At 35.5% G+C, this 27,466-nt stretch overlaps 1 protein-coding gene across 1 annotated transcript in view; it reads right to left on the bottom strand.

Moving 5' to 3' along the window:
* Nucleotides 1–11,962, bottom strand: part of LOC121736848 — a 628,730-nt gene extending 616,768 nt beyond the window's left edge. Inside the window, exon 1 of the mRNA XM_042128297.1 lies at nt 11,663–11,962. The gene's annotated coding sequence lies outside the window, so the exon portion shown is untranslated. The remainder of the gene's footprint in view (nt 1–11,662) is intronic.
* Between the last annotated feature and the right edge of the window lie 15,504 nt (nt 11,963–27,466).

The raw sequence follows: 27,466 nt of genomic DNA, 5'->3' as shown, positions 1-27,466 counted from the left end.
TTAAACGTATATATACGTTTAAGTCTTATATCTTAAACCCTTACTGAATGTAAAGTTACTGATAATCTCAGCCCTCGAGGCGGGGACACTGGCGATAACAAAACTATTGATATTGTAATGTACATGTACTTGATGGCCTTTCATGACCTTTCCCATGTATTTGAATATCGGTCTTAACGAGAGTCATTCTGATTTAATGACTTCTTGGCAGTTTCATGAATGTCCTTATCGTATGACCATAATTGTGTTCTCACGCCTCCTCGTGGTCCAGTGGTGACGAGCGCGGTGGATCTTGACTCGGAGGTCGTGGGTTCGATTCCCGCGTTGGAAACATTATATTTCCAAGTTCGATTAAGACAATGCAATGATCACCTGATTGTTGGACAAAAGATGACAATAGTTATTATTATTATTTTGTTCTGGTTATATATTTTAGTTCACACCATAGTTATGAAAGTCCTATCCGTTCTCGAGCAATTTTCGCGTTTTTCTCCTTTATTACCAAGTGACCTACTAAATATAATGTAATCTTTACTAATATTATAATACATTTAACTACGAGAGTGTGTCTCTCTGCCTGTTAAGTTAAAGCACCTCATCACGAATCTAAGTCAAACAGGATTTATGAACTCCCAAAGGGTGAATTAAAGAGTTAAGTAGGTACACAAAAAGTTAAAAATAATTTCAAATGTCAAAAACTTGATAATGAGGGATTATAATCCGAGTCAGTCATTAGCAGAACACGGCTACAGAACATAATTTAACAATTAAATTAAGGATTATTAGTTTCCACGTTGCTGTCATAATCTTATATATGTACCTAACAAGACTTAAAACGAGTCAATATTGTAGATTTGTGTTGTTTTTTCAGCAACACAAATTGCAACAAGCATTTTTTATTTAGTATTTTGGATTTTTGGGAAGAGTAGAACCGATCTTCATTACGTGTTACCCCTAAAACACGCATTTTTTTAATTTCCACGTGGTTTTATCTTTCGAGTCCGAGCAAAGCCCTCTCAGGTCCAAGTAACTTTTGTATGTTAAACGATTTCACAAAAAACCTAATAAATAATAATTTACAATTCGCCATCTTCGAAGAACTTCTTAACAATTTGGTCTTTACACAACCAGCGATGAAACAATCTCAGTAAAAACTATTCCATAAATTGGTGGAACAACTTCGCGACCCGGAAGCTCGATTGATACAAGTTTCTCGTTTTTAGGGTTCCGTATCTGCAGGTTGAAACACTGTTATTGAGACTTCGCCGTCTGCATACTCTGTCCGTGTGTAATGTGTATGTTACCAGATTTTATCTGTAGAACCACGATAAGCACTATACATAAACCGTTGAATTTTTCACACTATTTCTATTGCCCCCATAACTACATTTTTTTAAACATAAAAAATAAGCGGAGTGTTCTGATTACAACAAACTTGATTTTTTTTTTCATTTTTTGCTTGATACTAACAACGGCAACATGTAGGTAGTAGGTACTAGGTAAGGTAGATGTACAGTGTGTAACAACAATAAGTGATAATACTTTAGGGTGTATACGTGTTCCTTGTAGAGAGTTCACTGTGAAAGTGCAGCTCTGAAAGACGAAATTTTTTTTTTCACTTTTGTATGGGCAAGGGCCCGAGAGTCACGAGTTTCCCCATACAAAAGTGAAAAAAATTTGTGGTCCTTCAGCGCTACTACTTTCACAGTGAACTCTCTGCAAGGAACACGTACACGTCCTAAAGTATTTTTGTTACACCCTGTAGGTATATATACAATATCGAGGCATAGTTTTTAATACGCCTCAAATCACTGTTTGAACTGCACTTGAAATATTCACAGAACTATACAGTCAATGGTACGGGACTCTTCGTGCGCTACTCCAACTCGCACTTGGCCGGTTTTTTCGGTACTTATTGTCTAAGTTTGTGAGTTATGACAGCGATGACGGGCGATAGCTGATGGTACATTTGGGAGCGAACTTTCCTAACAAATAGCTCCTTATGATTTGTTTTTCTGCCAAATCATACGGCATTATTCCTCAGTAGCCCGCACTTATGTTGTTTACTTGTTCTACATACATAATCTGTTTTAGTTAATACGCTACTTATTAATATAGTGTTGTTTTAGAGACAATAACAATTAACAAGTAAAAACAAATTTTAAAAACTAAAACCATACTTACAAGCTAAAAAAATACCACATTTTGAATAAAAGAAAAATATTATTTAAAATTATGTAACCCACCGCGGCATAATTATTTGTTTTCTTTGGCCGCTACGAGGGCTCAAACATTAAACAAAGTAAGTTCTACATAAACTGGCAAAATCATAAGGGACCATTACCCGTCCCCATCGTATCTGGATAAAAAAGTAAAAAAGAATATTTTCCAAAGCTTTAGTTAGCTAAAAATTTAGCAAACTCAAGGTTATTTTAGGAATATATAAATTAGGATGTAAAACTTACAGAAAGCCTTCACTATTCAATAAGAAAAAGTTAGCCCATCTACGACAATTTTTCGAAACTCATATCAAAATGGCCCCAAACATCCCCTAAATGGGACATTCATTTGTGAATATGGCTATGATTGTAAGTTCCCTATACTTTTTCTGCTTTTTCTCCATATAATATATACCTAATGCCTATACAAATTTTTCTTGGTTTTTAATACAAATGTCTTTATATATTATAATATCGATTTTATAATAATGAATGAGTATCAACATGGCATTTAAGTGGTTCTTAGTAAAATGGTAATTACGTATCATTGACTGTAGCAGACCCACTTAGGTCTGACAGTGATAAAGAACAGATGTTAGTGAATGCCCCTACATACAAGCAACATACAAGAGGGTTCTAGCTTCAGAGGAGCCCTTGCAATCAGGGGCTTTATTTCTTTTTAAAAATGGCCCCGTATCGAGTTGCCAATGGCAAGGTGGTTGATGTGACTCTGCTTTATGATGGGTTGGCTTCATGAAGAAACAAGGTAAGTATGAGACGCGTACGGATGTTGAAAAATCCAGGGGCTTTAGTCAAATTGCATTCGATTTTGACAGCGAAGAGTAGTAAAATGTAGTTAAGTATAAGATTTGACATTTGAAAACATGAGAAGATGGAACCGGCAACAATTTGAACATTTTCGTTTTTGGACCGGGAAAATTATATTTTGAAATCAAATAAATATTGGATTCTATGTTACATGCCAAAGTATGCTAAAGTTATGACAAATCCTGAGGCCAAATCCCATACAATTTTGATTTTCTGTTTAGCTGTAAAAGAGAACACTTGGGCCGTAATGTGCTTTGTTGTGGAAATTATAATAGGGAAGATGCGATATTTTTATTTTTGTGTTTATTTTAAATAACTCCATGTAGAATAAACGACAAATAAATTAAAAAAAAAACTGGAATTTACTGCAAAAATGCGGTTTAATAACTAAAATTGTCAATTAAAATTTTGGCGCCTAAGTGGATCTATAGTCTGTATGACGTCTCTACTGTTTGACAATTATTATTGACAATAGCGGCCCACCTGATCGTGCCTCTCAAAAAGTTGTCATGCCCCGCTTTCCATTTAGCGTTAAAAACGATCAAAACGCTCAAAGTGGAGGCATTTTGATCGTTTTTAACGCTAAATGGAACGCGGGGATAGCATGTGTGACGTCACTGAACACTGATTGGTGTTTTGAAATCCGTTCCGTTATTATTATTATTTGCATGTTTGATGTCCTATTGATTCTAGCGATTCTTTAGAAACATCTGGTACCAAACATATAAGTAAGTAAGTAATTATTATAATATTATCAGCCTAGAAATAATTATTATGTAACATTTTAAATATAATTATGTCATGTGTGTACAAATCCAATTAGAATTTGTAATGAATTGAAAGACATCATTCTATTTAAATGACAAGTCGGTGTACAGCCTTTTCATACAGATGAAATGAATTTCATGACTGAAATACGAATACTCATAGAAATACGAATGACCATTAAAAGGGCAGCTGCTTCATTAAATGATTATATTATTATAATATTTACAATATTACACTTTTGACATTTCGAATGTAAAAATACTTACATTTTAAATTATCATGTCTGTTTGCAAAAGCGGAACAATTTCGGCCTCGAGGGGGACACCGGGACAGACTGCCTGAAAGCGGGACTGTCCCGCCCAAAGCGGGACGTATGGTCACGTTAGGTACCAGACCGAATCTAGAGTGATTAAAAAAAAAATTAATAGAGAATAGAACTTTTTCACATCGCGCGGTTGCCCTATTGGTTTTTATAATTGGACGCTGTTAAGCATTCGTGTACTAACCATAAACATTACGTATTAAGTTTTGAATGCAGTTATGTTTTATAACACATAAAAATTACGTATTAAGTTATGAATGCAGTTATGTTCTGTAGATGATTAAGAACAAGACTGCATTTAAAATATTTTATCAACAAAAAAAATTGTGGGTTAGGACACTAATGCTTAACAGCGACCAATTATTGTGTTGTAACTTGCACTTTACAAACAATAGGTACTCATGTGTATCAACTTGTATGATGTAAAATTCGGGTTATAAGGACACTTCACACTGCTACTAAATGCGATGACCCCCAGGCATTACAGAGGCGTGACTAAAGCTCGGCTAAATCATGTAACAGAGATATTAACCAGTAATTATACAATTAGTTAGCGGTAACCTGTGTGGGTGTGTACCCGCAACCGCCGTCGATATTCAATAAATACTAGATGTTGCCCGGTACGCCCAAATAAGTTTTTCGGATAAAAAACCATGCTAGATTCCCGGGACGAAAAGTGGAATATGGCGTGGACATACCACGTCATATTTTAATCGAAATGGGTTGAAATGTCTTAGCATGAAGACAGACTAGAACAGGACACCGACAGATATAGGCAGACCGCAGACATATAGACATTAGACACAGATACACTTTCGCATTAATAATACATATTATGAATTATTGAACACCTCCGTGGTCTAGTGGTATAGAGCGCGGCTCTCGACTCGGAGGTCGTGGGTTCGATTCCCGCGTTAGAAACATGTTATTTCCAAGTTTGGTTAGGACAGTGCAGGCTGATCACCTGATTGTCTGACAAGTAAGATGATCCATGCGTCGGATGGGCATGTAAAAAGTCGGTCCTGCGCCTGATCTCTCGCCAGTCGTGTCGGTCGTCCGTCCCACTGGGTTATGAGAGTAAAGGAATAGAGAGTGCTCTTGTGTACTACGCACACGCTTGGGCACTATAAATTACTCCTGCGTAGCTGGCCTGGTTTCAATGAAACCGGCCACCGTCACCGAAACCGGTGTGGGAGCTATTACATATTATTAATAGCATGAATAAAAATATTCGGTATTTATAGGATTATATTTATTATATAATCCTATAAGTACCTAATATTTTTTATTTTTATTATTTATTTATTTATAGGATTATATTGTTGCTATGATACCTATGGTTTCGTCGACGGGATTCGAATCCGCGACCACGCGCGTTTAGTTACTGTGCCACCGAGGTCGTAAAAATTGCGAAAAATAATCGATTAAATTATTTAAATTAAAAACATTCAAATACCCGCGTTTCCAGTTTTTAATAAACAATACGTTAAATATTAAGTAGGCTGTCATGTGCAATAAACGCAGCATGAGTTTTGGTAATATCCGTAGATTTATTCGGCCATTTATTTTCCCGGAAACACCCTGCTGGAAAGTGCGGCCGCGAGTGCCCCAACAGTGGCCCCTAAATGCGGATATCCCATCACTTACTTGTGGGGCTCAAAACACAAAAATACATATTCCCCGTCTGCCACACTAGTGAATGGCTACTTTTTATTTCAATCTTGGTAGAGTACTTCTTTCAATGGGAAAAAAGTAGAAAATATCGACTTTCGGTAACATGACGATTCTGTTATTAACTATTTTACTAATAAACTCGTACTTTCTAAGATTAGCGCCATAAGAGGGTGACTAACGCAAAAAATTAAACATCGTTCTGCTCTCTTCACACGCACGCTTTCATAATATGCCAGGTGAAAAAGGACGACGCGGAATTATCGCCAAGTTAGTTTTTTCTTAATTACTCGATAAATATACAACATTTTAAAAATTCGCCAGGTCAGTGTCTCAATGGTAGAATTTCATACAACATGCTGAAATAATTAACTTAGTTCAATGCACGGTTATGGCAATATATGACAAATTCATGAAAATTAGATGATTCTATCGAAAAATTTTTATATATATCGTGTTTTCGCTCAGATCAAATTCTTGTAAATATAATGTAATATGTTTAGAAAATGAATCAATTCGGGGCTTATTTTCAAGTATAAAAATGAATTATAAAATCGACTTTGGGTTAGTCGCCCCCTTAATATGAATAGGGACAGAAGTACTTCCAGTATATTAGGTATTGTATAGATATTATAATATTGAGTAACATTATTGGTAACTTAGACTACCTTAAGAAGAATCGGGGTACCTACAGTCGTAGATAACAAGTAAACACAAAGATCAAAGATATATAGTGCGTCAAGAAAGTCATGACAGGCGGGAAATTTTTCTAAACGTAATCACTAATCACGCTTAAAAGGTGTATTTTTTCTTTTATTTTCAATTTTTTACAGAGAACGCTTATTACATTTTAAATTTTGTCACCTTGCACATTTTTCGAATTAATAAAGTTCTCTTATTTTTTATTTCATTTAAAAAATGTCCCGCCTGTCATTACTTTCTTGACAGACTATACTTTTGCATATTTTCGATGTTAAAACTACGACTCAGCCGTACATTTCACTATTTCTCTTGTAATATCGCGATCGGTGTCACAAAGTCCTTTGCAGCTGTCACGTCATGTTTTTATTGAAAGACAACCGTACGCCGGAAAGGCTTTTGAGTTTTGAGGTATTGCAACGTATTTTTAGTCTGATAAAAGTCTACCCTCAAGTCTCGTATGGACTTTTGAGCGCCATGGAAACGAGTATTCCAATTTCAAAATTTGGCGAAAAACGCACTTTTTAAAATGTTACCCTGGCAACGACGATTCCTGTTTTAAAATTTACTTAGTTCAAAACGCTTTCCGCCATATTTTATATTCTCTATCGCCACTCATAGATTTGTATTTTGTTTAATGTCATAGCTTACCTACCTTAATTGAAAATACTTTTTAAAATACCTACTTTTAGTTAAGGTAACTTGCGTTTTACAACTATAAAAAGTTAAGCACTATTATAAAACATACTATAGCTCTAATGTGTTCAAAGGTTGTATCTAGACATTAATACATCAATGCAGTTTTTCAATTAAACGAAGGTCGTTAAGAAATAACCGTAGAAAAATCATTGGACATTATTTAGTGTATAATTATACATAAGTTAAGAGTATAATTAAACAAAAGCTAATAGAATGATAGCGTGCGGCCTAAGCTTTCGTCTGATTCATTAGATATTCCTTATATTAGACTCATTAAAAACTATGAATTATTTTATGTCGACACCGCAAATCGGAACGCTATTTTTAGTCACACAATGGTCATTTAGCATACAAGTTTTCATTTTAAACTGGTTTTGAGAATATTAAGGATTAATTCGAAGTATAATCGACAAACGAACTAATAGAAGTATCGAAGATTTTCTGAAATTTGACGACCTCTGTGGCTCAGTTGGTGGGCTATTGGTAGCTCAAGCCGGGGGGGTCACGGGTTCGAATCCCGCCGACGGAACAAAAAATTTTTCAAAGTTCCTGGGTCATGGATGTGTATTAAATATGCGTATCATATAAGTACAATGATGAAAAACTCAAAGCAGATATGTTACTACCGCGCGCGTTGTGAAGATTCAAATACGGCCCAATGGGCATTGTCCAAAAAAAATCACATGTACTTTTTATATTTTTTTTCGTTAAAATAGGGTATTTTAAGAATATAAATTAAATAATTTTGAAATTCATTGGCTAGTTTTTTCTTAATAAATTTTTAAAGTTTCGCTCTGACGTCATCACCGGCGGCCAATTGACCTCTGCAGTACGTTTTAAATTTCCTTTCCATCTTATTTATAATGGCTGGTTCGTCAAATGCAAGTTCTCATTATGTGAAAGCTAATACGAGAAGCTTACCAAAAGTTCGAAACGTAATGTTGGTCGAATTTATTGCTAATTTAATGCCATTGAAGGTCAAACTAAGGTTAAACATATTTGTTCAAAAATATAAGTAACTAATCGGTATTTTTTTCGTTTATATACAGAAAAACGATCACTGACCTTATTTCTCGAAATGTTTTTGTAATGAGCAAAATTAAAAAAAAATGGACAATCCCTATTGGGCCGTCTGATGTTTAGTCTGCATCGAGCGCAGTCACGAACGTGCCACGTCTTGTCTTACCTAAATAAATTGAAAATGACGTCGTGCGTGTTTCGAAAATGAACCAATTATGACTCGAAAGTAAACAAAACACATGGAATCTCTTACCAGTTACCACATGTCTTGATTGCAATAAACACCTCGATTATTTACATTTTCAATTATTTTTTCGAAAAATCTGGAAAAAATCGAATTTTCGTCATAGCGCAGGCGAAGAAAGAGACAGCGATAAGATTCGACGTTTTAAAAAATAAAAATAGTACTGTCTCTTTTATGTAAATGGTTTTTCGTATCTTTTATTTCACTTATCTGTCAAATTTGTCAATGTTTGCAATTTTGAATTCGAAAATTGTTCGGAAGAGATTTAAGCCGGAAAATAGTATGGACGTAACATATCTGTATAAGTAGAATATCATTGATCATATAATAAAAATCTTAAATATATGTATAGTATAAAAGTATTAAATATATTTCCGTTTTCTGGTACCCGTAACACAAGTCCTTCAGGTACTTACCACGGGGCGAGACTGACGTGGTGTGAAGCGTCCATAGATATTATTATTGATTTTTATCGATATGGGGATACTATGAGCACCGGTAAAAGACAAGACAGTTTTCGCGGAAAAATGTAGTGATGGCAACTAATAACAATCTTATCCCAATAAAAAAATTGTTCCTTGTTACATGATCTTCTCCCCCCAACCATTCCCCGTCCTATCAATTTTAAATAAAAGTGTTAATATGTACTGATTTATAGATACTAACAAAAATAAAATTGTAATTAATTACTAACCCTAAATGTTTGTGTTGTTTTTAAATTAGTAAACCGTACACTTGTTCTTCAACAATTCTTGACATTGGCAACTCACCAAGGAGCCATTTTCAAACAGAAGAACTAATAACAATACAGAATACTGGTACAATTTGATCATTCATCATAGCAGTAATTAATCTATGGTCATTGACTCTGGCATTATCAACCATCTCTCGTGTAACGGTGAGCGCCAAGAGTACTTCGAAATGACCAGTCTGTGTTGAGTACTCTAGGGCTGCCCGACCTGGAATTTACGTGCGTTCCATTCACATTCACAATAAAAAAGTTATTCCATTATTTTTAATCTTCTATCGCATCCATTTAGGAACATTTGAAAAGAGAGCACCAATAAGTAATAATATTTTTGCCTAAAAAAACGGGGGGTCTGGACCGCGACGGTAGTTTTCGTTTCAAAGTTTATCCAGTCTAGTGGGAGCCGTATAATATTTTTCACGCATAAAATGTATCTTGTTGATCAACGAATAGTGTCGAAATAATATTATGATTATTAAACCAAATTGAATAAGCCATTTTGAATCTAAACTTTCATCTCCCGAATGAGCAATCACGAAACAATTGTTACTAAATATTTCAATTTACAGGCGCGTTTTTAAATTAGTTGTGTTGATAGTTGATACGACTGATTAGTTAAATACTGTTACATTTTTATTTGGAGCTGGCAAAAGAACTGTCTATGTTTCTTGTTAAAACTTTAAACGCCTAATACATATTTAAATACAGTAGTCACTAGAGGCATGATGACTATTTTTTTTTCTTATCGGTAATTGAAGGACACTTAAAAAATAGAAAAATCGTTGAAAGAATTACTCTGATAGCTTAAAAATTCACCAAGATATGACAATTCAAATATCTCATAAAAAAGACCTGCCCGAAACGCTCCATACAAAGTGCTACGAAAGACTGACGTCAGTCTTTTGTAGTTTGTACGCATCGGGAGACAACTTTGTTCGACAGGTATATTAAATATTGCGTTTATGAAAGTGGTTTCATAACAAAAGTTGCTTTTAATTGCATAAGATATCGAATTGTATACAAATATTAAGAAATTTAATTGGGAAAAAAATTCGACTTGAATATCCAACTTTAAAGGCGCATAACAAAAAAAATACAAATGCTATCAAGCTGAAATTTTGGGAACACTTATTTTTTACCGTGACTTATTAATTTTATTAACAAAATTCGCTAATCTTTGACCTTGTCATCATCCCTAAAGTGTTCATTTTTAAAATCTAAGCATTTAAGACGCTTTCCCTACGGAGATGCCGTAATTTACCGTAGAGCCTTATTAACTCATAATTTGAAAGCTACAAAATTATAATAAAAATACATCAATAATCTTCAGTATAGGAACGTTCCTTTTATAGTTAATAATTTCCTATTTAAGTTTTTAGGGTTCCGTACCCAAATGGTAAAAACGGCACCCTATTACCGAGACTTCGATGTCTGTCCGTCTGTCTCCAGGCTGTATCTCAAAAACCGCTATAGCTAGTAATAAAATAAAGTTAATATTTACTTACTCCCATACAACAAACGTAATTTTTTTAGCCTTTTTTCTCGTAGTCAATAAAGGCACCAGGTAGGCACTTGAAATTTTTACTAAATCCTTAATTTTATTTGTACTTACTTTAATAATTAATAATAAAATAAAAAAAAAAATTATGGGGGGCTCCCATACAAAAAGGCCTTTTTTTGCCTACTTTCGATCTATAGCGGTACGGAACCCTACGTGCGCGAGTCCGACTCGCACTTGGCCGATTATTTATACTCATAATATTAAGCATAATAATTTTTTAGGTCAATTCAATTTTAAAAAATTGGATTTTGGTGCGATCTCGGCAACGCGGCAAATGTATGGTCAACGTCGTTTGCTCAGAGGGTCAGGGGATAGCCTTATTCTGCCAAATTGATTTTCTTTAATTCGCGATTAGAAATAATTAAATTGGCAGCACTATAGCAGGAAAATTTATAACGAAGATCAGCCGAAAATGTGAAGAGCGCGAAGGCTTTGAATGTGGTGCGGTCACGAATGCAAGTTGAATGACCGTAAAAATTATAATAATATAAGGCACTTCCATATTCTATTCTCCCGAGAAAATACAAAGTCTTAATAGATTTTGGCTGTTTTCGATCATGATTGTGGTGTAAGTTGTAACAAATTGTTAAAAAAATAAATAATATTTTTTTGTAATGACATTAAAAACTAAAAAGTAGGTAGGTATACTGCGTGTGAATCACTTGATACTTTTTTGGTAAAATTTATATTTTTTATTGTAACTAAGTAATTCATTATATAATATAATTAGGTATATAAGTATAATAAATTTAAATAATATAAGACTACAAAACTTTATTGTATTAACTGACCATGCGCAGCAAGTTTGGAAGTAAACAAACTTATGAGTTTCAAAGTTTATATTATATGAATATTTTTATCAGTTTCCATAAAACTTACGTACCTTGTTAATAGAATCCAACGTAATTACCCCAATCTCTGCTACAAATACACCATCCAGTGGGATTTTATCACAACATTCCTTCTAAAACCACTCTTTGAAAACTGGTAGCTTCACTCACACTAAAGTTATAGCACTTTTTAAGATAAAACCTTGTTTAATCACAATATTTTCATACACTACATCACAATATTCACGTAATATTTACTTTTTATGTACTTTTAGCTAGTTTGTACGACGATAAACTATTAAAAAACTTATAAAATCGTTGTAAACAATCAGAGCAACAATCAGCACGCGACGGCCATCTTCCGCCAAACTGTAGTTTTCACAGTTGGTTACTAGAGGGAGCTAAATTTTAACAACAAAACGGCAGTGGTGCCATAGGCAAAAACGTAGTAGGTACATAAAATATTGTGAAAATAATCAATTTCGGCTTAACCACAATTTGTGAATGTAATAAATAATGATTTAATTTATTCTCAGGGATTATTTTCAACGATTAATAATGTTTTAACCAACAATAATTATATATGTCAAAAATGAAAACAAACTCTTTGGGCCCGGCGCGGGCGTGTTCACTTCTTTTTACCAGTACGATTTATGAAATTTAAGATATTCGAAAAAATTTTGTTTCACTGTACATGTATTAGTTTGATAATTGATACTTTATATTATTTTAAAAGACTTGTGACTGTTTTAGAGTGGACTATATTATGTGCTACAGCCTACATCAGTATGGCAGGCGAGTGGCGAGTGCTCGAGTGGCGAGTGGCGACACGAGCCGTACACGACAGCTACTAACACTGGTGAGTACATTGCGGGAGTAAGTGAACGCACACTTATATTTATAAACGAAGAAGAAGAAGATAGAAGTTATGTTTATTTTTCAAACACCTTGTTAGTTGTTTGCTTAGATTTCTCATTTTAATCTGAAAGTTGCAATATTAGTATAGGAAATTTAATATAATTATTAATTTTGTCACTTATATGAAGCTATTGTTGAAACAAGGTAAGACTACATATTGGCGTTACATTGCGACCATAAAATCAAACAATATTTTTTATAAAATGTGTATTTAGACCTTTACAACAATAATAATTAGAGGTATGTTTGTAACCTAACCTTCCTTGGATATATAATTTTAGATTCAATATAACTTAGAATGTTCAAACTTTAATTTTTATGTAAGTATCTACTTATTTGGGTTAATAACTTATGACTTATGTGGGACGATCCCGGAACAATGTGGTTGTGGTCCCAGTGCAGCAGTGGGACACATTCTTCTGGTATTAATTTAAAAGTTTAAAGAAAAAAAAAACAAGTAGGTAATTCTTTTAAAAAATGAACTAAAATTATAGTAGTAGGTTCCTTTTCTTCAGAATTGCCAGAATTCTTCCCGAATATTTGCCTCCATTAAAGTAACTCCAAAGTCCAAATATTGACAAACAATGATATAGCCAATAGGGTTTCAGACACTTTACTGCAATTAGTATCTGTTGCTTTTTTATTACCTTCTAAAATTACCCAGGTTCTCTTTTCATAAGTGTAAGTACTCACGGTTTTGCTCGATCGAGCAATCATTGAGAGTAAAAACCACGGCTCGGGCTTTCGTACACACATTCAGCATTGCTTGATAGTTTTACTCCTGTTTGAAGGAAATTAGCTACGAATAATAAAAACTAGTGTCAAAAAAATTGTCATGCTGGCTCGATTCGAGCCTTCAAACTGGCTCGATGCGAGCTTTCGAGCTGTGAGTTTTGCGGTCCACACAGTAGTTTTTGCTCGATTTCGAGTAAAACTATCGACCAAAACCGTACATTCAGTTTAAATGTTAACTTAATAGTTATTATTGAATGTTGATCAATTTGTTGTTCCTTTGTATTTCTTTACCCTGCTTAATAAATAAGCATTTAAATTGGTAGCCTTACAGCTGCCAATCCTTTTTTTATAATAACCTCTATGTTGAAAGAAATACTATTGTGAATATAATGGGGATATATATCCATATCTATCCATACTATACTAATATTATAAATTTATTTAATGTGAAAGTGTGTCTGTCTGTCTGTCTGTCTGTTACCTCTAATTCATGCTCAAACTGCTGAACCGATTTTGCTGAAATTTGCCATGAAGATACCAAATGTCTTAAAATACCAATATGATACTCAGTAAATAAAATGCTCGAGGAATGGTGCAGACGTACCTGGTATGGAAATATTTACTATGTTGATGAGTTGAAATCTAAGAAATTATAAAAGTAAAATTGTGCAAATTGACGAATCAAAGCTTAGAAAAAGGATAATTTGTTGATGAGTTGAAATCTAACAAAATAAAATAGTGCAGTTGACGACTGGGCGAGTCAAAGTCAAAGTTTAAGCTTAGGTAAAGGATAATTGAAATAAAGTTGATTTATTGAATAAAGTTGTATTAATAAATTGCTAAACTGTTGAATTTTAATATAATGTTGTATAAGTTCTTATTCTTATTCTTATAAGTATTGCTGAAGTCAATCCCTAGAAGTCAACTTATTATCACAGTACTAGAGATGAAAATTCCCCGGAAAGTTTCCATTTCTAAGGAATATTTCCTGAAAACTTCCTTTCATTTATCTTATGAAGACAGTTGTGACGTTTATTTTTAAATGCAAATAACACTAAAATTAGGTACTTACTTTTTATAGTTTTGATTAAATTGAACATACTGTAGGTATAAAATATGTGATATGAAAGGAGATTTGTCTACTTTAAATTCAGTTGCATGATTTAGATCGTTTTTATTATAAATATTTAGCTAAGATAACATTATTTTCAAACATATATTGCTCAGGATTGACTTTGCTTTACGCTTTTCGATTTTTTATATTATATTTTTCTTTGAAACATAAAATTGTATTTTTTAAATAAAATCTAGAATAGTTTTCTAATAGTAATACAGAAAATAACATTTTTTGAAGTATACGTGTCTCTATTAAGGATCGAATTAACTGCTAAACTTCTTTCTAAAGTCAATCAGCTGATTTGATCTTACTCATACTTACATAAAAAAAATACGTATTGAATTGAGTACCTCATCTGTTTTCGTCGGTAAAAATTACTATTTTATAGAAGAAAAACCATTTTTAAAAAATTCGCAAATGTTTCTGAAAGTTTCGAAAATTTCGGAAACTTTGGAAGTTTTCACGGAAATTTTCCGGTAAACTTCCTGAAACTTTCCAAAGTTTCGGAAACTTTCCGAAATTTTCAACACTACACAGTACTGAGCGCTTATCAAGTGTACCTACAGTGTTCTAGAAGCACCTAATATAAAAAGTTAATGTTATAACATTCTATAGAATATAGGGAACTATAAGCAAAGTCGGAGCAGAGACGCTACTAGCACAGTAAATAATCCAACCAATATCCAAATTGCACATGTCACCTCAGAATTTTGACAGAAACGTCATTGTCAAAATCAGAAAATTGTCCAGTACGGTTTATTATTATGATTATACAGTGTTTCCCAACCTGTGGTCAGCGGACCCCCAGGTGTCCGGGGGTCCTGTTGATTTTATCAAGGGTCCGTGAAAAACATGCGGAAACACTAGAATTATGTATTGTCCTTGTCTAATAACTTAGCAAATTAAAAAATACTAGGTATACTTAACTATATTATAGGTGAATCCAGTCCAGTATCCAATATCTGTTACACAGAGTACAGACTGTCTAGAGTCTAGACTCTAGACTAGTGTATGTTAACTTTTTACACTTGAATGGCTAAACTGTTTTAGATGATTCATAATATGGACCAATAATTTTCTAAGTTATCAGATCAGGACAATAAATTATGCTATCCTAGTCTTATTCTGAAAACTATTATCTCCATAATTAATAATTTGAATTACTACGAAAAATGTACTAATATAAAGTAAATGTATGAATATAAATGTGAGTAGCATTAGGGTCAAATCAGACCGCAACGCAACGCGTAGACGCATTTCTAAAGTATGGATTTGACAGATTTGCAAGACGTCTCGCGCAATTGAAATCTGTCAATTCACTACTTTAGAAATGCATCTACGCGTCACGTTGCGGTCTGAATTAACCCTTAATTGTTTGCTACACTTGCTACAAAGGGGTAAAATGGGTTAAATGGGTTAAAATACTGAAACTAGCTTCAACCGCTGTGCCAAGTTGAAACCTCAACATTAATTACTGCATTTAATACGACCATTACTCTCTGCATCTAATCAAAATTTGAATAAAACTAGCCTAATTCGTACAACTGTCGCGTGCACAGCTGGTTAAAATCTTAATTCGCTTGTACCAGTTTTCCCTATTCGACCGCTCTGAATGGAAAACTATTTCGTCGCATTCATTTGAGTTTCGGATTTGGCTCAAAGCATAGGATTACGCGGGATATCCATAGTCCATAGTAATGCCACAGAATATATATTAGTAGTACCAAGTAATGCTATAAATGCGTCTGCCTGTCTGTATGTTACAGTGTTGCCATATGGTTTCGGCGACGTACCCCTGAATTAATTTGATTTCCCCCCAGAAATCCCCTAGAATACCCTCACCAAGCGGATGCCGGATGGTGGTATGCCGCGATTTTTTGAAGAGGCGGTCATCTTGAGAAATGATGGGGATATTACAAAAAGTATTTATAATAGAAAATTGATTGACAGGTGTAAGTTTAACTTGCTTTTTGGTTACAGAAGACTTTGGTTATAGATTAGTTTCGATATAAATTCATAACAGGCTCGCGGAACGTGATATACTTAATATGGCAAAAAAAAAACTGTATTTAACGTGTTTTTTGAATTTCCCCTAAAAATTACCCAAATATTTTTCGAAGACCCCCTAAATCTAGGGGGAAATCCCTTGATCTGGCAACACTGCTATTACCTCTTCACGCCCAAACCGCTGAACCAATTTTGCTGTTTGGTAAGGATATATTTTAAGTACCGGGGAAGGACATAGGATACTTTTTAGTCCGGAAAAATGGACGGTTCCCGCGCCAGAAACGAATCGAGTTCAAAGTTGCGCCAAGGCGCAACGGAATGGGCATTGTCCAAAAAAAATCACATGTACTTTTTATATTTTTTTTCGTTAAAATAGGGTATTTTAAGAATATAAATTAAATAATTTTGAAATTCATTGGCTAGTTTTTTCTCAATAAATTTTTAAAGTTTCGCTCTGACGTCATCATCGGCGGTCAATAATTGACCTCTGCAGTATGTTTTTTCCTTTCAATCTTATTTATAATGGCTGGTTCGTCAAATGCAAGTTCTGATTATGTGAAAGCTGATACGAGAAGCTTACCAAAAGTTCGAAACGTAATGTTGGTCGAATTTATTGCTAATTTAACGCCATTGAAGGTCAAACAAAGGTTAAACTTATTTGTTCAAAAATGTAAGTAACTAATGGATATTTTTTTTCGTTTATATACAGAAAAACGATCACTGACCTTATTCCTCGAAATGTTTTTGTAATGAGCAAAATTAAAAAAAAATGGACAATCCCCATTGCGGGCGTCATCTAGTTTACTGAACCAATTTTGCCTAAAATTTGGTACAGAGATACTTTATGTTCCGGGAAAGGACGTAGCATACTTTTTGTCCCGGAAAATTTTACGGTTCCCGCGCGATAAACGGATTTTGGCGCAACGGAGTTGCGGGCTGCAGCCTGCATCTAGTAGTAAATAAACTTAGCTCATTTTAGTCATTTATAAATCTAAAATCAATTACATCACCTCGTCATGTTGCAGTATAAACAGACCTTTATCGCCATAATAATATAGTTAGTTATATTATAGTAATCTATGTTAAGACAATGCAGTGCCAATTTATACGTGAGAGAGCCATGCTTCGGCACGAATGGGTCGGCGCGACCGGAGATATACCACATTCTCACAGAAAACCGGCGTGAAACAGTGCTTGCGCTTGTTTCGCCGAGTGAGTGAGTTCACCGGAGGCCCAATCCCCTCCCCTATGCCCTTCCCTACCCTCCCCTATTCCCTTCCCTTCCCATCCCTACCCTCCCCTATTACCCTATTCCCTCTTAAAAGGCCTGCAACGCACCTGCAGCTCTTCTGATGCTGCGAGTGTCCATGGGCGACGGTAGTTGCTTTCCATCAGGTGACCCGTTTGCTCGTTTGCCCCCTTATTTCATAAAATGCGTCAGTATCTTCAAAATGAGCAATAATATTGCACCAAACACCTAATCTAATTGAGTGTAGCGGTCAGAGAGGCACAAATGAGATTTATCTGTTGAATTCGCCCCTGTTTGCCCCGGATCTGTCCACATGCGGATGCATGTAAATGACCAATTTCTATTACTCCTTGTTGCCTTATAAAGGACCTTTTTTTTGTTTTTCGCCGAGAAAATGCTTTTAAGCATCTTGCGGGGGATGGGGGTCCTGCCCGCAAGTATGTGGGTCTCTGCTGCGCCCGAAAGATGGTAGTGGACGTAGCCCCTACCCACTAAAAACTCGGCGGCACTCCACTATTTGCCCTAGGCGGGCCGCGGGATCGCGCGAGCTTACACCACGGCGCCTTATAAAGGACCTGTGAGTGTGGCTGTATTTTTGTGGTGGCATTTTCTACGTCAAATAATCAAACGTCAGTCAGTCGGTCAGTCGTGATCAGTCATCATTAGACATCGGATTTAAATAATATGCACGATCAAAGTGCAAAAATGGCAATCAAAAGTCACTTAAGTATTATTAAAATTTATTATTTTTTATATCAAATATTAAAAGCAGCAATTTTTATAATTTCATCAAATCCAGGTTTTTTTCATTTCTTATAGAGCACCAATAATAATTTTCTACGAATATTTTTCGACTGCAATCTTATAATACCCATGGAAGTTTATTAACTTACAAACTAGTCAAAATATGCAACTAACAAAACCTTTCCCCGCTCGCTCTACATAGTATCATTGTATTTTTTGAAAACTGATCTGCACAATAATTTCCTATAGTGCTAAAAGCCGATATTTGCATGTCGTGTTCAATAAAACCGGCAACGGAAATAAAAACTGCTGCAGCACTGCATTGTGGAGCCTTTTAGTGGAAAGTGCAAGTTTAAATGTGGATAGAAAATTATTTAAAATAGTAATCAAAAACCTTTTGTACTTATTCACTTAATCATTTATTAAACATTGTTATGAAATTAACATTTATGATAATTTTTCTTAATAAGTATTGAAAATAAAGTATTTTTCAAAATAAGGCACATTTCCCCAGTACTCAGCCGTCACAACCCAGTTGTCGGCCAAATAGCTACCAGTAGTCAGCCTCTCCTTAGATGGGCCACGAAAGAGACCTATGGAACTGAAACAAATAAACAATGCATGTCTGGTCTCTGACAATGCCAAAAAACTAAGAAATTACTTGGTACGTAGGTGCTTCATAAATAAATGAATAAATTAAGCAGCGTAAGTTACTGATGGCTGAACACTGGGTATACCTCACCCAGCGTTGCCAGATTTTTTTTGTACCAAGTCGGGACTTTGGAACTTTTTGAGTAAAAAAGCAGGATTCTTCAGTCAAAAGCGGGACAAAGTAAAAAAAGGTATAAAATGAAAAGTTTTTTTGAAATTTTTATCTTTTTATTTGCGTTAAAATAACGTTTACGTGACAATAGAAAGGTAAAGTAGCCAAAGAAAATCCCCTCTAGCTCCTACACTCTTATCTTCATTACGCACCTTTCTTTCTCAGCACGCTGCAAGTACGTTCAGGCTTTCCCCGAAAAGCGGGACTGAACCTGTCCCGCGCGGGACATTTAATTTTGATGAAAAAATCGGGACGTCCCGCCAAAATCGGGACGTCTGGCAACGCTGAGTCCTCACCAGTACTCAGCCGTGGTTCGACCGTGTCAAGTTAGGCGGCCGACTACTGGTTTTTATATGGAATTATGTCTGACCAGTACTCAGCCGGGGGTGGCCGAACACTAGATAATGTACAAGAAACGCATACCCAGTAGTCAGCCACCTCATTATTTAAATAACTATAAAGAGACTGTTCTATAACTCATTTGATTTAGACGTAAAAATGTAAAAACAATATATTTTAATAAAACATGACACAAAAGTTATGAAGAAATCACAATTACTCACCTTTTTGTCGTGCACTTCCCACTAAGAAAATTTTGGCGCGCAAGCCGCATCTTGGCTCGACTAGTGACAAGTGACAACGTCGAATTGGAATCAGATTACCATTTCTTGCAGCCACTTAGCGTCATTGTGACGTTTTGAACTGACCAATAAGAAGGCCAAGCTTTTTTTAAAAGTAACTTTATTGGTTAATTTGCAATAGAACGCTATTTCTATAGGTTTTTAGCTGGAAAAGGCTGACTACTGGTGTGGGGCTGACTCAGTAGTCAGCCCCACACCAGTAGTCAGCCTTTTCTAGTAAAGTTCTTAAAAACTAGTAGCCAGTGCTACTGGCTACTAGTTTTTAAGAACTTTTTAATTACAATTTGAATTAATTAGGTTTAGGGGCTGTTTCACCACTTTCTGATAAAGTGCCGAATAGGCTATTTTGACAGATGCTCCATAATTGATCTGTCAAGTTAATTAGTGGATAGCCTATTCGTCACTTATCAGGATGTGGTGAGAGGCCCTTAATTTTGTATTTTTTATCAATATTAGCAAAATAGCAATTAGCCATGTATAGCGTATACTTTGTTTCAATACAAGATCTCCGTAGCGCCATAATTCGTGTATAGCTTAGGAACCGTACATTTTTCCAAGACGAAAAGACGGAGAAAAGAACATAGGATATTAGATGTTCTTTTCCGGGACCTAAAGTATCTCCATACAAAAGTTCGGCAAAATCGGGTCAGCGCTTTGGGCGTGGGTAAAGTATATAACAGACAGACATACAGATAGACAACTTTCGCATTTATAATATTATTAGTATGGATATTAAGTACCTATACTACACAAGAAGGAGTCTTTAGCTCAGCCAAATAAAGACTGGTCCATGATACAACATGACAATATTGGATTGTTTAACTTTTCTGAAATCATGCATATATATTGTGAGCGTGCGTCAGTCCGGGTGGTCTAGGATGATGGTGTACTACTGTATACTAAAGGAGTGAGCACACTGAGATGGGCCGTGCCGTGGCTCTCAGCCAGCGTGCCGGGGCTCATCGCAAAAATTAGCCTCTATACAATTTGTATGGAAGCGAAAGCGCGTATCGCACACTGTCGGGGCGCAGCGGATTTCCGCTTTCATACAAATTGTATAGAGGCGGATTTTTGCGATGAGCCCCGGCACGGCCCGTCTCAGAGTGCTCACACCTTAAGGCCACTGTGGTCGCAATGTGCACGCACCCTAAACTGTTAACACGTTAACTGCGTAGACCCAAATCCTTAACCTAAATTTAAGTGCGTTACGGGGATGAGCACGCCCCTTTATGAAATTAATTATTATGCGTTACGGGTGCAAAAGTGCCCCGTACACCCGACTTCATTTAAACCCCTCTAAAATTGTCAAAAATAGTATTATCATTGTTTTTCTTATACCATTTCAAAGAGTATTAACTGAACTACACTCTCCTTACTCCGCACGTAGGTACAATAAAAACAAAAATATATATAATGAAAAATAAAGTGCGGGGTGCTTCTATCCCCGTAACGCAATTAAAAACAAAAAATACGGGATTCCAAAAACCCCTTAACGCACAGAATACATTTTTATCGATAAAATGTTAGTGATGGGAGTAAAAAAATTAAAACTATCGATATTTTAAATAGATGATACTCGTATTTATTTATTCATAATAATTATAAGAATGACTTTAGGGAACATTCCAAACAAACATATTTTTATATAAAAAATAAATTATCTTAGAATTACTTAACACTTCGTTAATGCGAATAACCAATAGTATAGAAAAAAACTTTACTGAATTCTAATGTTTCATATTATAACACTGCAAACAATATGCTTTATTACACTGACGATAAAGTGTTTTAACTTTCTTTACTTTGTTATCTGCTTCCCGACTGCTCATAGATTTTCTTAGCTCCTCATAACAACCTGAACATTTTTTTTTCTTTTCACCAATTTCAAATTTATGTTTAGATTCAGAAGGCTCCAAATCATCAGATTTAACGTTGATCAAATTTGTGAAAGAATCAATGATGTGTTCAACAAAACCTTTTTTGGAAATTTTTGTGTTTTTCACAATATTGTAAACAATCCAAGCATTGGTTATAGCAGTTCCAAATATCAACTCCATAACTACTTTACGAAACCACTTCAATCCACGTTTTAAAGTAGAATAATAAGCGGACATCTGGTCACTAAAATCTATTCCTTTCTTGTTTTTGTTATAAGTGAGAACACATTCTGGTTTTTTTATTTCTTGCATGACACCTCTTCTTTTTCTGTGAATTACCTTTAAATCCTTGTTGTGGTTATTGCATGTACTTATCATTAACACTGGGCGTTTATCCATCCATTTGATCACTCTCACTCCCATCCTATTCATTTTTCCAATAATTTGACCTTTCTTTAGCTTTTTATTTACAACCTCTTTTGGAGTTCCCTTCCTATTCGATCTTAAAGTGCCACAAATAAACGTTTTTTTCTTTATCAACTCTTCAGCAAGTTCAACCGAATTGTAGAAATTATCTGTAATTAAGATTCTTCCCTTATTTTCTAAATCAACAATTAGTCTTTCTACTGTTTTTTGTCCATGCTTGAGTTCACGTCCATTGTCGCTTTTTCCTGTATAAATAACCACATTATGTGTGTATCCCTCTGGCGTGCACAGTTTATACAACTTAACGCCGTATTTGTGGCCCTTGTTTTTTATATATTGACGAAATTTAAGTCGTCCTCGCCAAGGAATCATCGACTCATCTATAACCATTACTTTTCCCGGTATAAGGACTTTTGTAACTGCTTTACAATCATTTCATATATATCTCGAATTTTGTGTAGCTTATCTGTCTGATCATTATTGTTTTGGCTAAAATGCCAACATCTTAAAAGTAAAAGAAATCGGTCTCGTGGCATTATTGAAACGATTTGTTCGTTTCTGTAAATTTTCTTTTTTGACCAATAGTCATTAACATGTGGTACTTTTACCATACCCATAATTAACAAAACGGCAAAAAATCTACATAATTCTTCTCTGTTAGTTGGAGTCCAAGCCTTCAAACGAGATTTTACTTTCAATTCCGAGCTATCCAAAATTCTTCTTGCATAGTTGTTAGTTTCCAAGACCATTTTGTCAATAATTTCGTCAGTCAAGAACAGTTTGTAAAAGTCCATCGGATTAGTAGCATTTTCAGGCACAGTCAGTTGGCAACTTATATCAGGGTCCTCAATATTTGGTTTGCTATCATGAATATCTATCCATTCGCTATCACTCGAAAAATCTTCCCATCTACTTACTCCCATCTACTTTTATTTCATCATCATTAGCTGCCATATCATCAGAGTCACACTCACTTGAAGAATCTGAGGTATTATCGTTCGAAGAGCAAGAAGGGCTATAATCTTTATCAGAGAAATCTTCGACATCAGACATATGTACACTTTGATCCTCATTGATACCATTATCGTTACAATTAGGTTGAGTTGGTGGCTCATTTACATACTTTGATGTTGGCAGTAATTCTATAGACTTTGATCCACTAGCGTTTGAGCGTCTTTTTCGACTTGGTGTAATTAAGAGATCATTGATTTGTTGTTCGCTTAAAGGTTCATCAAGTAAGACCATATTACTCACAGATATATCACTCAAAGATCCACAGTTACTCATACTCATGTCTAATGGCTTCAAAAATGTGTCGTTTGATTTAGATAAATAACCAATATCTGAAGTTTTCGATTGCCTTTCTTGGCTTGGAGTCAGTGAAATGTTTTTCGTCTGGTTCTTAGAAATATCATTTAAAGATTGGATATTACTTGTACTTACGGAGGAAAAGTCGATAGGTTCGGGTGTATTCTGTTGAACATCAGCTGGCTTCACGACGATATCCTGCAATATTTTTATTTTGGAAGTTTTCGTACTGCTTGATGAATCGTCTTGTTTAGGGTTTCCTGAATTTAATACAACATTTTGCAATTGGTGATAGGTTTGACCAGTGCTAGGGCTGGTGATCACATCGTATCTTGGACTTAGGTTTCGCTGAAGGACCTTGCGGAATAATGGTGATGATGGTGGTCGTCGGGATAATCGTGAAGATGTTGATACATCATGCTCATCGGCTTCTTCATTATTTTTACCATGAGATAATTCCAACATACGCCGCGAACGCTTCATTTTGAAAAATAGTCGATAAACACTTTGCTTCTTAGGACGCGCCTACGCAAATGAGCTCATCACCCCGTACGGGGTAAGCAATAATATGTACGGGGTGATATAGACCCCGTAGACGCACTTAATTACAATTTTTACTCGCTGGTCGCAACGGGGCTCAAGAAACCCCGTAGATTATTATACCAATTCTTGATTCAATTTCAAGCCAGGAACATAAATATCTATTCATCTCATTCATATAACAAAAATCCTCAAAAATACAATCCCCGCAAGAACGAGTAGACACTACTTTTTCAGCACCGCACTGACTGATGTCAACGTACGGGGCGCGAAAGTACCCGTAACGCAGTGAACGTGTTAAGTGGAGTCCACCGGCTTGCCCGCTGCACGTCCACTTAATGAATATTGGATGGTCGATATCGGAAGTATTCTTTTTGTACAGGTTAGGCAAAGGCCTTTCCATGCTTTGAAAATTCTTTATTAATCCACGGGAAACTGTAGTGCGTTTTAGCTTTTATTCTAGACCGAAATTTTTATTCCCTACTGAAAAATGGCTTTGTCTTTTTAACCTACTCCAAAAAGGAGGAGGCTATTTGTTCGTCTGTTTATAAACGCTGAGCAGTGGGCAGTGGCGTAACGAGACTTAGGGCATGTGTCAAAAAATATTAGGGACCCCTTGGAATTATATTTTGTGTTTTACTCCACTACTAAGTAATACATAGTTATATTATAGTAGATTGTATAAATATTAAATAGACAGCTAGTACATTCTTATATAATTACATTACAGTTCATTCTAATATAAATGCGAAAGTGTGTCTGTAAAACTCTCTGTTTGTCTGTCACCTCTTCGCGCTCAAACCGTTGAAACAATTTTGCTAAAATTTGTTACGGGGATACTTGGAGTCCCGGAAAAGGACATAGGACACTTTTTATCCCGGAAAATTTTACGGTTCCCGCGCTATTGCTAAAAATGAATTTTGGCGCAGCAGGGGTCGTACCACGAAACCGTTTTGAGACTCAAACAATCGTACGAGAATGCCGCGTCCAACTCTAACAAACGTGAAATGACGTTGTTAGAGCAGGACGCGGCATTCTCGTCCGATTGTTTGAGTCTCAAAACAGTTTCGTAGTAGGCCTACTGTAGCTCTACCATGAGTTTAACGAATAGTATTTTTCGATGCTCGATACCGACTACCGTAAATTTTTAGTATGGCAAATTTTACAGCGCCTCTAGCGGTTACTTGCGGAACTAAAATCGCCATACTAAAAATTTACGTAGTCGGTATCGAGTATCGATAAATTATACTATAGCTTTAAACTCATGGTAGAGCTACAGGGTTGCGGGCGTCATACGTAGTCGTGACGTAATATGGTAATACATACGTTAGTAGTATACAGTGTGTACAAAAATAAGTGATAATACTTTAGGGTGTGTACCTGTTCCTTGTAGAGAGTTCACTGTGAAAGTAGCAGCGCTGAAAGACCAAATTTTTTTTCACTTTTGTATGAGGAAATTCGTGACGCTCGGGCCCTTGCCCATACAAAAGTGAAAAAAATTTTTCGTCTTTCAGCACTGCTACTTTCACAGTGAACTCTCTACAAGGAACACGTACACACCCTAAAGTATTATCACTTATTTTTGTTACACACTGTATACTTACCTAATAATAACATACGAATGTCACCATTATAATTAATAATTCTTTTTAATTTTATGAAATAAGGGGGCAAACGAGCAAACGGGTCACCTGATGGAAAGCAACTTCCGTCGCCCATGGACACTCGCAACATCAGAAGAGCTGCAGGTACGTTGCCGGCCTTTTAAGAGGGAATAGGGTAATAGGGGAGGGCAGGGATGGGAAGGGAAGGGAATAGGGGAGGGTGGGGAAGGGAATAGGGGAGGGTAGGGAAGGGAATAGGGTAGGGGATTGGGCCTCCGGTAAACTCACTCGGCGAAACACAGCGCAAGCGCTGTTTTACGCCGGTTTTCTGTGAGAACGTGGTATTTCTCCGGTCGAGCCGGCCCATTCGTGCCGAAGCATGGCTCTCCCACGTATAAATCTTTATACTTACTTCGAGTACTTGTACTATTATCTATTCTGTGCTTCGAGCTACTCCCTGCGCAGAAAGAATCACATCAAGCTTAATCCGGTTATACCAAGCAAACTTCTCATAAAACAACATTCAAGATGGAAAACTTTATTAAATAACAAAGTTTCGTTAACAAGTTATTTAATGGACTATTAACTAATATTTAAAGCTTGGACAGTTTTGATTTTATAGCGCCAAATGCGCGGGAAATTGCTTTTACTTTCATAGCTGAGTTTTCATAGAGGACGTGAGATGAAGTGGATAAGTAACATTTTACAACATACGAGCAATTACTCATTTTTTGTTCTAATTTGAACAAAACTTGTACAACCCGATCGCAATAACTTGATACTTGATTTGAAGACGTCATTATGGCCCGGCTACATAATCGCGTACCACTTACCAGCCAAGTCTCAAGATAATATTATGAGTGGCTTGTAACTTACCTTATTGACCTTCATCATTTAGCTAATGTGACTATACATATAATCCACTTTTTATTGATTTCAAATTATTTTTCCGGTCTTAAAGCCTCAATTTATGCAAGAAATTAACACTCTCAAATTGTGAGTTACCCAGTTCATCCACTTACGTCCCAAATTATGAATCTCTTTCATTAGCGAATAGCGGCTGAAATATTATTGTAGTTATTTTACTTTTATAGAAAAACTTAGATTACAGTTTACTTAAAAACTGGCTGGGGGACCACATTTTGCTCATTTTTTTGTTGATGGCCGCTCTCGGTTAATCGGTGTTCGGATAATTGACGTTCTACTGTAGTTTAGCAATCATATCTTATGCTTTTATTGTTCCTTTAAATAAGACGTGACGTTTTATTTTTAACCATTGTAACTTTGGTTTAGATAGCCAATAGGAATTACTTTTATATTTTTATGATGAAACAAAACTCTCTGTTGCAAGTACTTATAAATAATAATAATATTACATCTACTTTTTTCTTTTTAAACAAAATATAATAAACTCAAATAAAGAAATAGAATTTAATATAATGTAATGGACTGAAGGTAAAATTAGTTTTCATTTACAATGTGATTGCTAATAAATTACGTAAGGCGTTGCCGGGAGGTTCTAATAAGATCAATTCAACCTTTTATGATATTTGGCCTTTATTTTAGTCTTTATGAGAATTTTATACAAGGTTAGCAGCTGATCATTCTGTTACTTTTTTTTTTAAATTATGAAATAAGGGGGCAAACGAGCAAACGGGTCACTTGATGGAAAGCAACTTCCATCGCCCATTGACACTCGCAGCATCAGAAGAGCTGCAAGTGCGTTGCCGACCTTTTAAGAGGGAATAGGGTAATAGGGGAGGGTAGGGAAGGGAAGGGAATAGTTGAGGGTAGGGAAGGGAATAGGGTAGGGGTTAGGGGATTGGGCCTCCGGTAAACTCACTCACTCGGCGAAACACAGCGTAAGC

The sequence above is a fragment of the Aricia agestis genome, chromosome 19, assembly GCF_905147365.1.
Source record: "Aricia agestis chromosome 19, ilAriAges1.1, whole genome shotgun sequence".
Lineage (NCBI taxonomy): Eukaryota > Metazoa > Arthropoda > Insecta > Lepidoptera > Lycaenidae > Aricia > Aricia agestis.
This window is presented reverse-complemented; position numbering and strand designations above follow the sequence as displayed.